This window comes from Condylura cristata, unplaced genomic scaffold, assembly GCF_000260355.1.
Source record: "Condylura cristata isolate star-nosed mole 26May11 unplaced genomic scaffold, ConCri1.0 scaffold00030, whole genome shotgun sequence".
In the NCBI taxonomy this organism is placed as follows: domain Eukaryota; kingdom Metazoa; phylum Chordata; class Mammalia; order Eulipotyphla; family Talpidae; genus Condylura; species Condylura cristata.
Genome location: NW_004567131.1, coordinates 20,562,060 through 20,577,466, shown reverse-complemented (window position 1 = coordinate 20,577,466; position 15,407 = coordinate 20,562,060).

Below are 15,407 nucleotides of genomic sequence, written 5' to 3'. Positions count from 1 at the left end.
GAAAGCAAGATGAGGAAGAAGTTCTGATCATCTAGAGTAGAATGGTAATTCTTATTTTTTAAAAAAGATTTATTTATTTATTCATACAGAACTGGGGTACAGGCCAGAGATGCAGAAGGGTGAGAGGATTCACTAGAGACAGAGTGGGGAGCAGAACAGGCAGGTCGACGATGTATACTGCTGAGGGGAGCAGCAGGCGGGCCAGGAGAGGTCTGCAGTGCCATGTGGGTCACCTCAGGGGCTGGGGATAGAACTCGCACTCAAGCAGCTGGGGCTTGCTTGCAGTGCTGTGTCCGAACTGGCTGTACCACCAGGAAGAGGCAGTAATTCTTATTTTATTAAGGTAATATTTGGTCAAACTAAAGAAGAGGACGTAAGTGGTCAACATACGTGGAACAAGAGTTTTTCTGGCAGAGGGAACAGAATTGCAAGCGCAAAGGCACCGTAGCAAAATCATTTTGACCTCATGTTTCACAAGTACATTGTAAATTCCTATGCCACAGTGGCAAAAAGTGCTAGAAAAGAGGCAGAATAAAAGCAATCTGAGGTTTCTGCTTGACTCCAAAACGTTTCTGAATGTTTTTCCTCTGCTGTTTGTAAAGACATATCTGGGGAAAAGATACTTCCCAGGCTATGAAAGAGCAGTAAAGCAAACACTGAGTCACTATGCCTAAAGAGCTGGGAGCTTTCCACAAAGTCTAAAATCTTCCTGCATGTAGGTGGGGCTCAAATTGGTCCTGTAAGTGATGAAACGTTAATTGCTGCTGACTGTAGAATCAGACTTATAATTTTCTCTAATATTAGAGACAGTTGTAAAATCATCCCTAATCTTGAGTGTTAAAAGGGGAAAAAGAGCAATTGATAACTTGCATTTATACCAGTTCTTAAACTCTGGATGAAATTGGTGAGAGTTTTCTTCCTGGTGCCATTTAGGTTTAAGGTTTTGAGACTATAGTTAGCACACTGAGTAGTCAACTAGTATGTCAAGAACTCAGGCAGGACCCTGAATGCAGCCCACTCCACAAATCTTGAGACATTATTTCTTTTGGAAGAAAATTATTTTTATTAAACAATTAAGCACGAAGTTGACATTTGATTCAAGTTGTTTCTTCTCTCTAATATTCTTTTAGAAGCTGCTGTCAAATCTGTTTTTACTAAGGATTTTTTAAATCTAAGAAATGTTGCTAAATTTTAAGCATGTTTTCTTTTGCTAGGATGAGTGTAGATTTCCTGCAATGATTAAGTAATATGATAAATAAAATTAGATTTTCTCATGTTGCATCATCTTTGCTTCATGCTATTGATTTTTTTTAAAGATTTATTTATTTGTGCATACAGAACTGGGGTACAGGCGAGAGGCCCAGAGGCGGCGAGAGGCTTCACCAGAGACAGAGTGGGGAGCAGAACAGGCAGATCGACGAAGTACACTGCTGAGGGGAGCAGCGGGCGGGTCAGGAGAGGTCTGTGGCACCATATGGTCACCTCCGGGGCAGGCGGGAATTGAACTCATGCGGAAGTGGCTTTAGCTTCTTAGTGCAGTGCTTTAACCCTCTGCGCCACCAGGGAGGGCCATGCTACTGATTTTTTAAAGTGACTTTATTTATTTTCAAGAGACTCTTTATGTTTACAGTAAAATTGAACAGAAGTTACACAGATTTCCTATATACCTCCTGTTCTCATGTTTAGCCACCACCATTATCCGTATCCCTCACCACAATGGGTCATTGTTATAATCAATGAACATACTTTGAAACATAAGTATTACCTCAAGTCAAGGCTTCACTCTTCAAATGATTACACAATCATCATTCTATAGAGTAGTAATGATGATTCAATCACAGATTGACTGGTTTGGGTTAAGTATTAAATTAAGAAACTAACAAGAAGCTTAGTTTAGCTATCAATTCAAAGTAGACTTTGAGAGCTGGACCTCTTTGGCAACCTTTAGAGACAGCAGAACATGTTCACTGATGACTGATTTTTTTTAAATAAATAATATAATAGTTTACTTTTACATCATTTTGTGCATTTTCCATCTCAGTTGTAATCCCCATGGGTTTCCCATCACCAAATCACCCATGTGCCACCACCACAGACCAGTTCATTTCCCTCCCCCCACTGTTTTTGATCCCATTCCCTACTTCACCCATAAAATGTCTCTGGTATATAGCTGTTCATTATTGTTATTATTTTCTCGCCTGGTCTGTTATACTCCTTCTGGCTTATTATACTAAGCATGATCTTTTTCAGTTCCATCCATGTTGCTGCAAAAGGCTTGTGTTTATTTTTTTTTTTGGTTGCTGAATAATATTCCATTATATATATGTACCGATCTTTTTAACCCAGTAACACTGATGACTGAATTTTATGGGTGCCTGTGGTACAAAGAGGACTGAGTCTACAGCCTTGACAGGACCCCCATGTATAGATGATGAGAAAGGAGCAGGACTTCGAAACCTGTGATGGGGGACATTAAAGTGGCTATGCTTAATGTTCCTCCAAAACCTCTGCGATGACAGAAGAGTCACATCTGACCTGCGAAGAGCAGCCTCACCTTACCTAGTCACAGGCATACTGTTCGCAGATGGCTGTCTTTTACTATCGATGGATATCTCCCATGAGATTTTTCTCCCAGAATCTGTCAACACTTCCCTTATTGATTCTACGCTATCTAACTAGGTCGAAGTGACAGCATGACTAGAGGGGGAAAAATATAGTCTGTACTACAGGAGGAAAGAACATATACAAAAAAACAGCTATTGCACCTACAGGCAGAAGCTAAGAGAGCACATTTGGACCTGGATATTAAACGTATTGGAATAGACACGGCAGACTACATAACTGAAGAACATAAAATTTATTAAGCTGGTTCTGTCCTGTGAATTGTGGTCTGAGACCAGGTTATGGAACCACAGCAGGATGCCTGTCGTTTATTCATGTGCAGTTGGGGCTGGTGGAGAAATGCCAGCCTTTGTTCAGGAAGATAATCCTGAATTCTATGAAGTTCATCAAAGACTCCCTGGCATGATGGAGCCCTACATCTGAAGCACTATTCAGTTCCATGATGCATGCTTACACTGGTTTTGTCTGCTCTGCTTTCCCTTCCCATCTCTTATTCTTCAATTCTGCTTCCAGGACTTATTCCTGAACAAACTACCCACACAAAAGTCCATGTTTCAGCCTCATTTGGGAGCCTGAGGGGGCTAAGAGAGTACATTATGTGGCTAATCAGTTCTTTGGATTCACCTCTAAATTTGGTTACCTTATATGTTTTCTTATTTTATAGTATTAGTTTACTAATTTTATAGTATTTAGTTTACTACAGTTTCCCAGTATCTTATGCTTAACTCTTTGATTTTTCAATTTCTTATTTTTCATAAACAATAGTCCCCTCTTATTCATGATTCCCCTTCCTGCAGTTTCAGTGACTGTCAACAATAGTCTGAGAATATTATACATGATATATATATTATATTTATATATGATATGAAAGGGAAAGAGAGAACATTTATATAATTTTAGTAACACATATTATTATTATTTTTACTTTCAATTCTGATTCTTTTTTATAATATAATAATTCATTTCTACATCATTTTGTACATTTTTTTTTCATCTCAATTGTAATCCCCGTGGGTTTCCATCACTGAGTCACCCATGTGAACACATATTATTATAACTGTTCTATCTTATTAGCTATTATTGTTAATCTCCTGTTATGCCTAATTGATTAATTAAACTTGATCATAGGCATGGGCATATAAGAAAAACCATGATAAAATGGATTGGTTTCCACCCATGGTTTCAGGCATCTCTTTGGGAACTTGAAATACATCCCTGTGAACAGGAGACTGCTGAGTGCATTTAAGGCTGCACATTTTCCTGCTCACTGCAGCTCACAATCTTTTCATTATTAGTTCTGTCTAAATATTTTATAAGTTTAATTAAGATGATCTCTTTGATCTATGAATTATTCCAAAGTAGGTTTAAGTTCAGAGATGTTTTATTAATCTTTCTGCTGATTTTTAATTTTCCTACTTTGTAATTAGAGAACACAATCTTTAAATATCCATTTTGCAGGATTTGTTGGGGTTTTATGCACTAGAATTTAGCCAGTTTTTTTAGTTACTGCATGTTCAATTGAGAACGATGTTTTTCAAATTGTGTTGTTTAGTCCCTCTATTTTAAAATTATTTTTGTCTTGAGAGAAAGGTGATTTGAAAATATCAAATTTGTTTTGTATAATTTGAAGTTATGTTGTCAGTTGTTCCATAGAGTCAGCATGTTTATGTCTGCACAGTGAAGTATATTTACCTATATTACTATACTAACTTAAGGTATACAATATACTGGTTTAACTTACACATTTTGTGAGATGACTGCCATAGAAAGTTTTGCTAGCATCCATGACCTTAAGTAAATGCAATAATAAAAAGGAGAGGAAGAAAATATTTTTTTCTGCGATGAGAACTCTCAGAGCTTATCTACTCACTTACCTGTCCTGTATAACACAGAGCAGTGATAACTATTGTCATGCACATATACATTCCTAGTGTATATTTATCTTAAAACTAGAAGTTTGCAACTTTGGTCATCTTCTTATGATTCTCCACATCCTACCTCTGGTAACTACAAGACTGTTTCCTTTTTTGTATGAGTTTACATGTGTGTTTAGATTCCACGTATGTGAAATCAAGAATAGTTGTCTTTGTCTATTTATGTCACTTAGCAGAATGCCTTCAAATTCTTTTCTATGTTGTTACAAATAGCAGGGTTTTCTCATTTTTAATGACTGGGGAATATTCCAATGTATTTATACTACAATTTCTTCATTCATTCATCAGTTGATGGCCCTTAGGTTTTTTCCCCATAACTAGGCTATTGTGAGTAATGTTGTAATCAACATGGAGGGTACAACTGTCATTTCAAGTCAGCATTTTCATTTCCTTTGGGTATATTCCCAGAAGTGAAATTGCATATCATATGGTAGTTCTATTTTTTGTTTTAGAAATTTCCATATCATTTTCCATAGTGGCTGTATCACTTTACAATTTGATATATTTTTATTCTCCTTGGTCAGGACATGCCATTTTTAAATATAAAGTTTCAAATAATTAATTCTGGGAAGTTTGCAGACACTAGCTCTTCAGTTATTACCTCTTTCGCATTCTCTCCTTTTGGAATTCCTATATACAAGTAGTGGATAAAGATAGCCACAAATTGCTACTTCTCTTGGAGATGGAGTCTAATTCACTTCCTTTAGATACATGCTGCCTTAGAGACTTATATAATATACAGAATACAGTGGAAATAATGTTCTAGAACTTCCAAACTAGATTATAAGAATGTTGCAGCTTTTCCTAGGAGTCTTAGAGCATTTTCAATGAGAATTGTGAGCCTCTATGAAGGAAATCTGCCTTCTTTACATCACTACACCAGAGAGTCCTTGTAGTTCAAACATAGGCTCTATAGTTGAAAGTTTCAGTTGAATTCATTATTTAAATCATCTCCATCAAAGGACAAGATATATGAGTGAAACTTCCAGACCACATTCAATACTACGTGAAGCATCAATATCACCCAACTGAGCAAATACTGTAAATTACAAAATATTTTCAGTGACATTCTTTTTCTTTGTAATTTTTATGGAACCAGAATACTTATCATGTTCTTGTCATACACCACAGGGCATCGGCAGTAGTGAGTCAATTTTTATATTAACTCTAGGCCCACGTGGGCAGGGTAAAACTGAACTTTACACTCAAATAAAGCAGATTTTAAACTAAAATTCTTTCCCTTAGAATTAGGCAAAATAGTTGTCACAGCATGTGTGTGGATCTTTGTTTTTCTAGTTCACATATTTTGTTTTTAGCAACAATAAAAAAGTTCTGAGCACAAATTTTAATTCTAACTCTGTCTCACTGGAAACCCAGTGTTCTTATTTCATTTACTGCATAGATGATAAAAGCAAACTTCTATATTATCAAGATGATAAAAAATATATTCCAGGTGAACTGCTGCTTAGATCACACACTCAACACTTATCTTTATGTTCTCCTTTAGCTCATTCCTCATTCCTGGAGCTGGGACTTTCCCTTCCCTTACTGAAAGCTTAGCTATGCAGTATTTTTTTATTGTTATGCTTTGGAAAACATTTCTAAGTGTAACAGATCCATATATTACTGGAATATGTGCTTTTTCTATCATTAGCTAAAAGTCTGTTTTCTTTCTTTCCCACTCTTTGGAAACATTTTTGTAAAATAAATTTTTTGGCTAATAAACTTTTCATGATTTTGCCATAAATAGTCACAATGAAAGATGAAAGTAATGCATCTCTCTTACAGGCGAAGATGACGCCACCAACATGGCTGCAAAGAGTCTCTGGGGTTAAGTTCTCTCTTGGATATAGCAAATAAGGGAGAAATTATAGCAAACGCCAGCCAAAACTCAGACGTTATGAGCAGGATTGGTTACCCAGGGGTAACGGGAGGAAGGTGAAAGCAACAAAATAAAAGATGAGTGGGAGATATTGAGCAGGATCTCGTCCCCTGCCCCACCCTACAAACCAGAACAACTCAACCAAGGAAAGAAAAGGAGGAGGGAAAAAACCTGAAAGCAACTGGCAAAGCTGAAACACTAGAAAATCCCAGAAGGAGAATCAAAGGTCAGCAGAGTGATTAGCGTGGAGGGGGAGCGGGACTACTACAGATCCACAGGGGTGACACTTGCCGAAGGGTAAGACTCAGGCTTCTTGCCACCATTGGGGGCGGGCAGGCAGGGGGCCCCACCCCAACCGGAGGGAACAAAGGCCCACTACAAAACCCAAGGCAAGGCAGCAGCGCTGCCACCTTGAGCTACTATTCTCTGACTCTCTGAGAGTGGATGCCAGGCAGGGAGTGGCAGCCCTTGTACAACACCTGGCATCTGCCCTGACCAGGGCTGGCCTTTGCTGCTGAAACAGGCCAGTCTCTGCTATGAACGCGACACACTAGCTTTTGCTCCCACTGGGCTTTGGCCTGAAAGGGGAAACCCATGCACTTGGACCGGAAGACCTAAGACCCCAGCAAGGTGAGACAGCCTGCGCTCAGCTCCCAGTCAGTAACAGGAAGGGCTGTCGGGCATGGCTGCAGCTCGCCAGAACAAGCAGGGTTCCGCTGCAGTCAGTAGTGGGCAGTCCACAGCATCTGGTCACAACTAGGAGGTGGGCAGTGGAAGAGCCGCCACTACAAGCCTCTAGCATTTTATCTAGATTGGAAACCAAGCCAGGACGGGACCACTGCCAACAGGTGCACAAAGCTACCAACAAGAATGTGTATCCTCCACCCCATCACAATCACAAGAATCCTAAAAATCAATGAAACCAAAAATTGGTTCTTTGAAAAAGTAAACAAAATAGACAAACCCTTAGCCAGGCTCACAAAGTAAAAATAGGAAAAAGCACAAATAAACAGGATCATAAATGAAAGAGGAGAAATCACAACAATCACAGCAGAAATCAAAATAATAACCAGAGAATACTATAAACAGCATTATGCAAACAAGTTCAAAAATCTAGAAAGAGATGGACAAATTCCTACAACTCTACAATCATCCAAAGCTAGATAAAGAAGAAATATTACACGGAATAGGTTAATTACAAACAGTGAAATTACACGGAACAGGTTAATTGCAAACAGTGAAATTGAAGCAGTAATTAAAACCCTCCCCAAGAATAAAAGGCCAGAACCAGATGGACTTACAAATGAAGTTTACCAAACATTCAGAAACTAACTAATGCCTACAGTGCACAAACTCATTCAAAAAATCGAGAAAGAAGGAAACTACCAAATAATTTCTATGAAGCCAACATCACACTAATACCAAAACCTAACAAGACAACACAAAAAAGAACTGATGAGATTCAACAAAAATAAAGTGAACAACCCCATCAAAAATGGGCAGAAGAGCTAAAAAGACAATTCTCCAAAGAGGAAATGCAGATGGCCAACAGGCATATGAAAAAATGTCCAACCTCACTTGTAATAAGGAAAATGTGAGAATGGCACATATTAAAATAACTAGCAACAACAAATTTTGGCAAGGACATGGAGAAAAAGGAACTCTCCTGCACTGCTGGTGGGAATGCAAACTAGTACAACCACTATGGAAAACTGCAGTTCCTCAAACTGCTAAAAATGGAGTTTCTATATTACCCAACAATTCCATTCCTAGGTATCTACCCAAAGGACACAAAAACATTGATTCAAATGGACATCTGCATCCCCATGTTTATTGCTGTTCTATTTACAATAGGGAAGACATGGAATCAATCCAAATGCCCAAAAGTAGGTAACTGGATTAAAAAGATGTGGTGTATATACATAATAGAAGGTTACTCAGCAATTAAAAAATATAAACACATGCCTTTGGCACCAGCATGGATGGAGCTGGAAAGTATCATGCTTAGTGAAATAAACCAGAAAGAAAAGGAGAAGTGCTGGATGGTTTTACTCATAGCAGGAGCATAAGGGATCAGGGGGAAAAAAGCAATTGTAATAAAGTAAAATGTAAAAATGAAAACAATGAACAACTACAAACCAGAGACATTTTGGCGGGGGGTGGGGGAGGAAGGAGAGACATTTTGTGGGGGGGAGGAAGGAGAATGGGATCAAAACTGAGGTGGGAAGAGTGTATGGGACTACAGTGATGGCACAGGGGTTAACTGGTAGTGGGAGGTCCATGGGGATTACAACCACGATGAAAAAAATGCACAAAATGAAGTATGATGTAAAAAATAAATAATAAAAAAATACAGTAGTGCCTGAAGAAAATATATATATATCTGCCATGCTATATAGATGCATTTATTCTTAATTATTATTTTCTCTTATTTACCATAAATTGGAGCATTCTTTTTCAGATTCATTGCATCAATTTATTTTATATTTATGCAGCAATATTTAAAGAAAATGTGACATTATACTGTAGGATTCTATTACTTGTATTCCACTATAATTTAAAAATACCCTATTACTCATCTGTGTATACTACAATAAAAACGTCTTCATGAGAGTTCTTTATTTTGGTTTTATGGTTTGGTGATAGATCAAAATGATTTTTTCAAGGATGTATTATTACTCTGAAACATTTGAAAATTTCCTCTGTAAAAATATTTGCTTTCGTTTATGAGTATCAAATATTTGCTTCCATTTATGAGTATCAAATTTTGAGGTCCCATATTTCCTGTTCCCCAAAACTATAAACATAATTTTGTTCTTTTTTGAACCTAACATTATTGAAATAAATTCAGAAGTAAGATTAATTTTTACCTTTTTCTTTTGTCTGGATGCATTAGGATTGTCTGAATAATTTCTGCAAAAGAACAAATCATGAAGTTAGTTGTCTTCTATTAAATTTCTCTGGAACACAGTGACTTAGGACAATGAAACTCAATAAAGCTGCTAATTCATTTATTTCAGAAAAATTTTCTTCATTATATATAAATGTTTCATCTTTATGTTTTTTAAAAGAACACTTACTAGACACATGCTATGTTTCCACTATCTTTGATACATATAGTTATTACCCTAACCAATGTTTTTTTCTTGTCCCTGTGTTTTCTGAAATTTTCATTGGCCTGTATCTATGACTGATTTAGATTTTTGCCATCTTAATTCTGTCCCCTAGTTGTCTACGGCAGTTTTAAGTTCTACAATTTTTTGGTTTTCTTTTTCACTATTGTCAGCCTCTTTTTATAACTTATTGCCTTGCTCTCTCTGCTTTCAGTTCCTATTTCTCCTTTGGGCTCTTCTATCATATCATAATGTTTATAGTATATTTAATTTCCTGGGGTGTATAAAGCGATTGTCGCTTAACTACTCTGATGTTTCCTGGAGTCTTATTCCAACTCATAGATTTCATTTTCATTTTTATTGGTTACAAACCTTTTCTTAATCTTTGTAGATCTTTTGCATATTTTTTCCCTGCTTACCCATCTTTGAAAGAAGTCATGCAAATTTTTTTTACTGCTACTTCCCATGAATGTTGTGAATAGAAAAGTCTTTGGCAGTCTTTCCTTTTATATTTACCTACTTACTGAAACCTGGTTTTGCATGAAGGATTTGCTACTGGATATTTTTACTTGGTTGTTTACTTAAATTTTAAGTTTTATGGAATAAAGGCAGTAGAGAAGAGGGGAAAAGAAATATGGCAGATCTGGGAATGAGATCTCTGCACTCAACTCCCACCTCCAAATCTGTTGAAATAACTCTGCAATTAGGTAAAATAGTCTGGGACATACTCTTTTCGTATTAAACCCAAAGGCTGAAAGACCTTTTCATTATTGATTAGGCAGTATAAATGCTCACCTTCCCTGACTTTTATTGGGAGCTACAATATTCTCTAATAATATCTCCTCTCGAGGTAATCATTAACTCTTAGTTATTCCTCTGAATGGATTCATTGAAAACAGAAGTACTGGTTATCATCTCTTTTACATTTTCAACTGTGGTTATTCACACAGGTTGCTAGTCATTTTTGTTGTGATCTACTCCCAGCCTTAGTTATTCCAAATGGAGTATGAGTGGGACCTTCGAAAAGTTTTTCATTTTATCTCGCACATAAATAGAGGAGATGAGTCTTAACTTGACATTCTTGTACAATAGTTTCGCCTTTAACAGGCATTTCTTGGGGGTGTATAATTTCAGGATGAATGTTACCATTTCTCATTTTAGTCTTTTATGATCTTCTAAGTGGATTTCAAGGACAGGAATTTTAGAAGTTTGAGTATTTTATACATTAAAAATCTGCTTTAGAATGTGAATAATCACTTTTTTTTTTTTTAGTTCTGTAATTTTGCTTATACTTCAAGTTGGGTTTCTAGTATACATAAGACATTATGGTATTTGTATATCATCCTAGGTGGCTTTTTCCTGTATCATAGAGCCCCTCAACCCCTACCTGATCCCCTCTTCCCTTTATCCTGCCCCAATTCCTCTTAACCTTACAGCCCTATTAATGTCCACTAACTTCTGTATTTCCCTTTGTCAAATCATCCATTATGTAAATGTTCAGTATTCAGTATTTGTCATTTTTTACTTTCTTTACATAATTCCCTCCATTTCAATGTAAATGGTTGCATTTCATCTTTCCTTTTGGATGACTAGTACTCTATAGTATGGATATGCCATGCCTTTCCCTTTTTTTTTTTAAGTTTTATTTATGTTTACAGAACTGGGGTACAGGCCAGAGGTGTGGTGGGTGAGAAGATTCACCAGAGACAGAGTGGGGTGCAGGACAGGCAGATCGACTGAAATACACTGCTGAGGGAGCAGCGGGCGGGTCAGGAGAGGTCTGCTGTGCCATTTGGGTCTGCTCCCTGGCAAGGGATCGAGCTCACGCTGCAGTGCCTTGGGAGAGCTTCATAATGCGGTGTGTTAACTAACCTGTTGTGTCTCCAGGGAGAGCCCATGCCATGCCTTCTTGACCAATCATCTAATGTTGGGCATTTTGGCTGTTTCCCTGTCCTAGCTATTATAAACAGTGGTGCAGCAAACATTTCATAGCACATAATTTTTTTGCATTAATGGTTTTATGGTCTTTGGATAGATGCCCAAGAATGGAACCGCTAGTATTTCCATTTTTAGTTTTCTTCAGGTGAATCAAGATCACATTCCTTAATGGCTGCACTATTTGACAAGAGTAATAGGGGCCCTCTTTCTCCATATCCTTTCCAGCACTTGTTAAGGATTTTCTTTTTTTAATCTATGCCATTAGTGAGGTTTTTTTGCTTTGTTTTGTTTTGTTTTTTAATCTTGCCACTCTGATGGGTGTGAGATGGTATCTCTTTATGGTTTTTACCTGCATCTCTCTTGTTGGAAGTGATGAAGAGCTTGTTTCACATATTTATTTACCTCCTGGCTACTCTCTTTGGTCTATTGTGTATTGGTTTATCAGTTCACATTTGTTGCTCGTTAATTAATTGGTTAGGCTGTTTTTCTGTTGTTCAGCTGTGTAATATTTTTATATTTCTTGGCTTTTAACTTCTTGTTGATTATATGTACACACACATATAAATGTATGCACACACATATATCTGTATGTTTATTGCCAGGTAAAAATTTTTTTAACTTGATATAATCCAAATTGTTTATTTTTATTTCCCTTTCCACAGAGGTCAAGTCTACTAAAATATATTTATTATTGCTGTCATTGAAACTATCACAAATTTTGTCTTTTAAATATTTTCTTATTTCAGGTGTTATAACTAAATCTTTAGTTCACTTGGCATTTATGTTTGTGCTTGTAGTCAAAAAGTGATTCAACTTTTTTTTTAAATGTGTGATCTTCCAGTTTTCCCAGCATCATTTAATAAAGACACTCCTTTCTCCACTATATGGTTTTAGCTATTTATCATAGATTAATACTGACATGTATGTGGATTTATTTTTAGGCTTTTCATTTTATCCCACTGATCCATGAATCAACTTTTGTGCCACTACCATATTGTTTTTAATACCATTAGTTGTTTTAAAGTTTCCAAGTCAGGTAATGTGATGTCTCTGTTTCTCTTTTTTTCCTTCAAAATGATTTTGTTATTCACTAGGTATTGTATCTTTTAGGTTAAAAGACTTTATACATGAACTTGTTTCGATTTTTCATATTCAATTAGCAGTGAGCATAAGCAAAGACCTTTAATCAAACACATTGGAAAACATACCCCCATGACTTCTTGAAGTTATTTACACTTTTATTTCTATCTTATGACTTAATGAAAATCTGCAGCCATGGTTATAATATCACTATGAATTTTTTCTCCCAGGGAATAATGTACTATTTATAAATGTAGTATTGTCCCGTAGTCCTTTACAGAACTCTAAAACCAGTCAAGTGGTCTGGAGACAGTGGCAACCATTCTTTCTAGAGAGTAAATATATTATCCAAATGAAGGAAGCAGCTCTTTGGTTCATCAATTCCTCTTTCTGACAGAACTTCTACCTTTCCTCTATACCGACAGTCCCCGCTGTTGTCCACAAATAACTATTATAACCGTTGATATCTGATCTTTTTCTTCATACATTCATGCATATAGAAATGTTTAAAATCTTACACTGAAAAATGAGAAACTACAATATCCAGGAAGAATTTTAATTACTTGGACAGTTTTTATACGTCAAAATGACCCAGCCACTTTTAAAAAAAGTTATTCTATGAAAACAGGGATGTTTATGATGATAAATAAAGTATAACAAAGGCAAAATGAAAGAGTGACAGACAAATGCTCAGGAGCCTGGCCCTGAGAGGCAGTTTCCTGCATCAGCTGCAGCTTTTTGCACAGTACCTGAGTATCTGTTTTGTTTCTAAGTCTTAGCAAAGTCCGCATTATTGTGTGGCACAGATCTTTGGGCTTGCTGGACAAACATGCTAACGTGAAGTTAGCAAAAGCACACTTTTCCAGGACTGGTGCTCTGATTGATAGTGCAAAGGAATCCTGTTTTTGTCAGGTTCTTTTATTTCTCAACAATAAGCAGGATAATTCATATTTTGATAACCCGTATTGTCAATTACAAAGCTTATGGTAGGTACAGTTCCTTCCTGTCAAATTTTAACAGTTGGTTCAGAATTCCCAAATTTACACTTGGCTTTCCAATTAAAACAGGCTTTTGTGAATCCCCTGCTGATAGCCACAGGCTTGATAAAAAGTAACTTCATTTGCAGCAAGGATGTTTAGGGAGCCCAGCACAAGCTTAACTTCTCTGCTTTTGCCTTGAGCCCAGCTGTGCTGAAATATTAAACTTTAGTAAATTAGGTGAAGTCGCAGCTTCCTGGCTGATACAATAATGCCCTTTTCTTTTTCTGCAAACCACCTTCAGTCTGAGTTGTCTGTACACTTCTGTTCTAAGAGACAATATTCACACTATCTCCCAAATCCAAACAACTTTTTTATTTTAAGATAATTGTGTTATATCCTATTTATCTAACTGAATACTTAAACTTTCAGGTAGAAATGAATCGTTTTATTATTTTAGCTCTGTCTGAATACTGCATATTGTACCATACTCGGGTAAGCATCTGGACCCCTAAATATGTCAGTCTCATGTACAGGTAACAACTTTTTCTTTTATTGGTTAGTTTATATTTTGACAGGAATAGTGGAAGGAAGGAAATGCTATTTCCAGACACATTTATTTTCAGATATTTACTCCTTTTTGTCCTGAAAGTAACACTGGTTCGTAAATGTTTAATTCATTGGCCAAATATCTATTTATCACTTACTTTGTGTAAAGTTCCTGTTTATTTTCCACCAAAAATTTTAGAGTAAATGCAGAATTGGCAAAAAGATACTGGCCAGACTTATATTTCTCTTCTTGATATTTTTTTTTCCCCCTCAGTGAGGAAATCACTGGGTAACAACTTTATTGAGCAGTCCCACCCACTGGCTTTTCCCCAAACCCTCCACTGGCCTTTCAGATCCGTACATTTTGCCCCAGAAGACTCCAGTTGAAATATATTTTGTTACTTAAGAAAATGGACTAATCAACTCCTTCTCAAGTTTAAGCTTTTTCTAGATACCTTTATAAAGGAACTGGCAAAATGATAAGAGTCCAAAGGTTGCTCTGGGAAAAAATTTCAACTACAAAAGGGAATAGTTTAATGAGCCCCGGATAACCATGATAAGATGTATGCTTTACTAAGGTTTCCAGGGTTAGGGGCAAAAACTAGAGCAGATGCGCAGTGGGGCCTTGGGCACTGTGTGGACCAAGTGAGGTCAGGATGGGTTAGGGCTTAAAGAGGAGACTCACTCCCCAAATAATTGAGAAGTCAGACTACACCATGAGATCACTCTCCTGACATAGACGAGATACTGGTCAATTAAGATGATCTAGACCAAGATGACTTAGACTAAAAGTTCTGAAACTTTTCTGAAAAGGGGCAGATAATAAGTACTTCAGACATTTTGGGCCATAGGATCTCGTCACCCCTACACAACTAAGCTCGTACACTTTAAAAGCAGCCCTAGATAACACTATATAGACTTTTGCTACCAAAGGAATGGGAATGAGGGGGTTCCAAGGAAACCATTTACAGAAACAGCAGGGGCTGAACTGGGTCTGTGGGAGGCAGTCTGCAACCCCTTCGAACTTCCTAGAAGCAAAAGGTTATCGCTTCTATCGGGTACCGGGAACATGCCAACTGCCAAGTCCCTAGCCGCCTGCGTGCGTGGGATGATTCCACCGAGCGACTCAACAGTCTAAAAAGTTTTTGAAATGGGCCCTTTTCTCTTCGCTTCCGCCCCTCCTAGCCCTGGCTCGCAACCACAGGGACTCGCGCCGAGCTGCGGTGTACCTGGCTGGGCGGCGTGGGTTCCGGAGGGAGCACGCGGGCACTCGGGAGAAGGTGAGGGCGTAGAAAAGTTGGAATCCAATCAG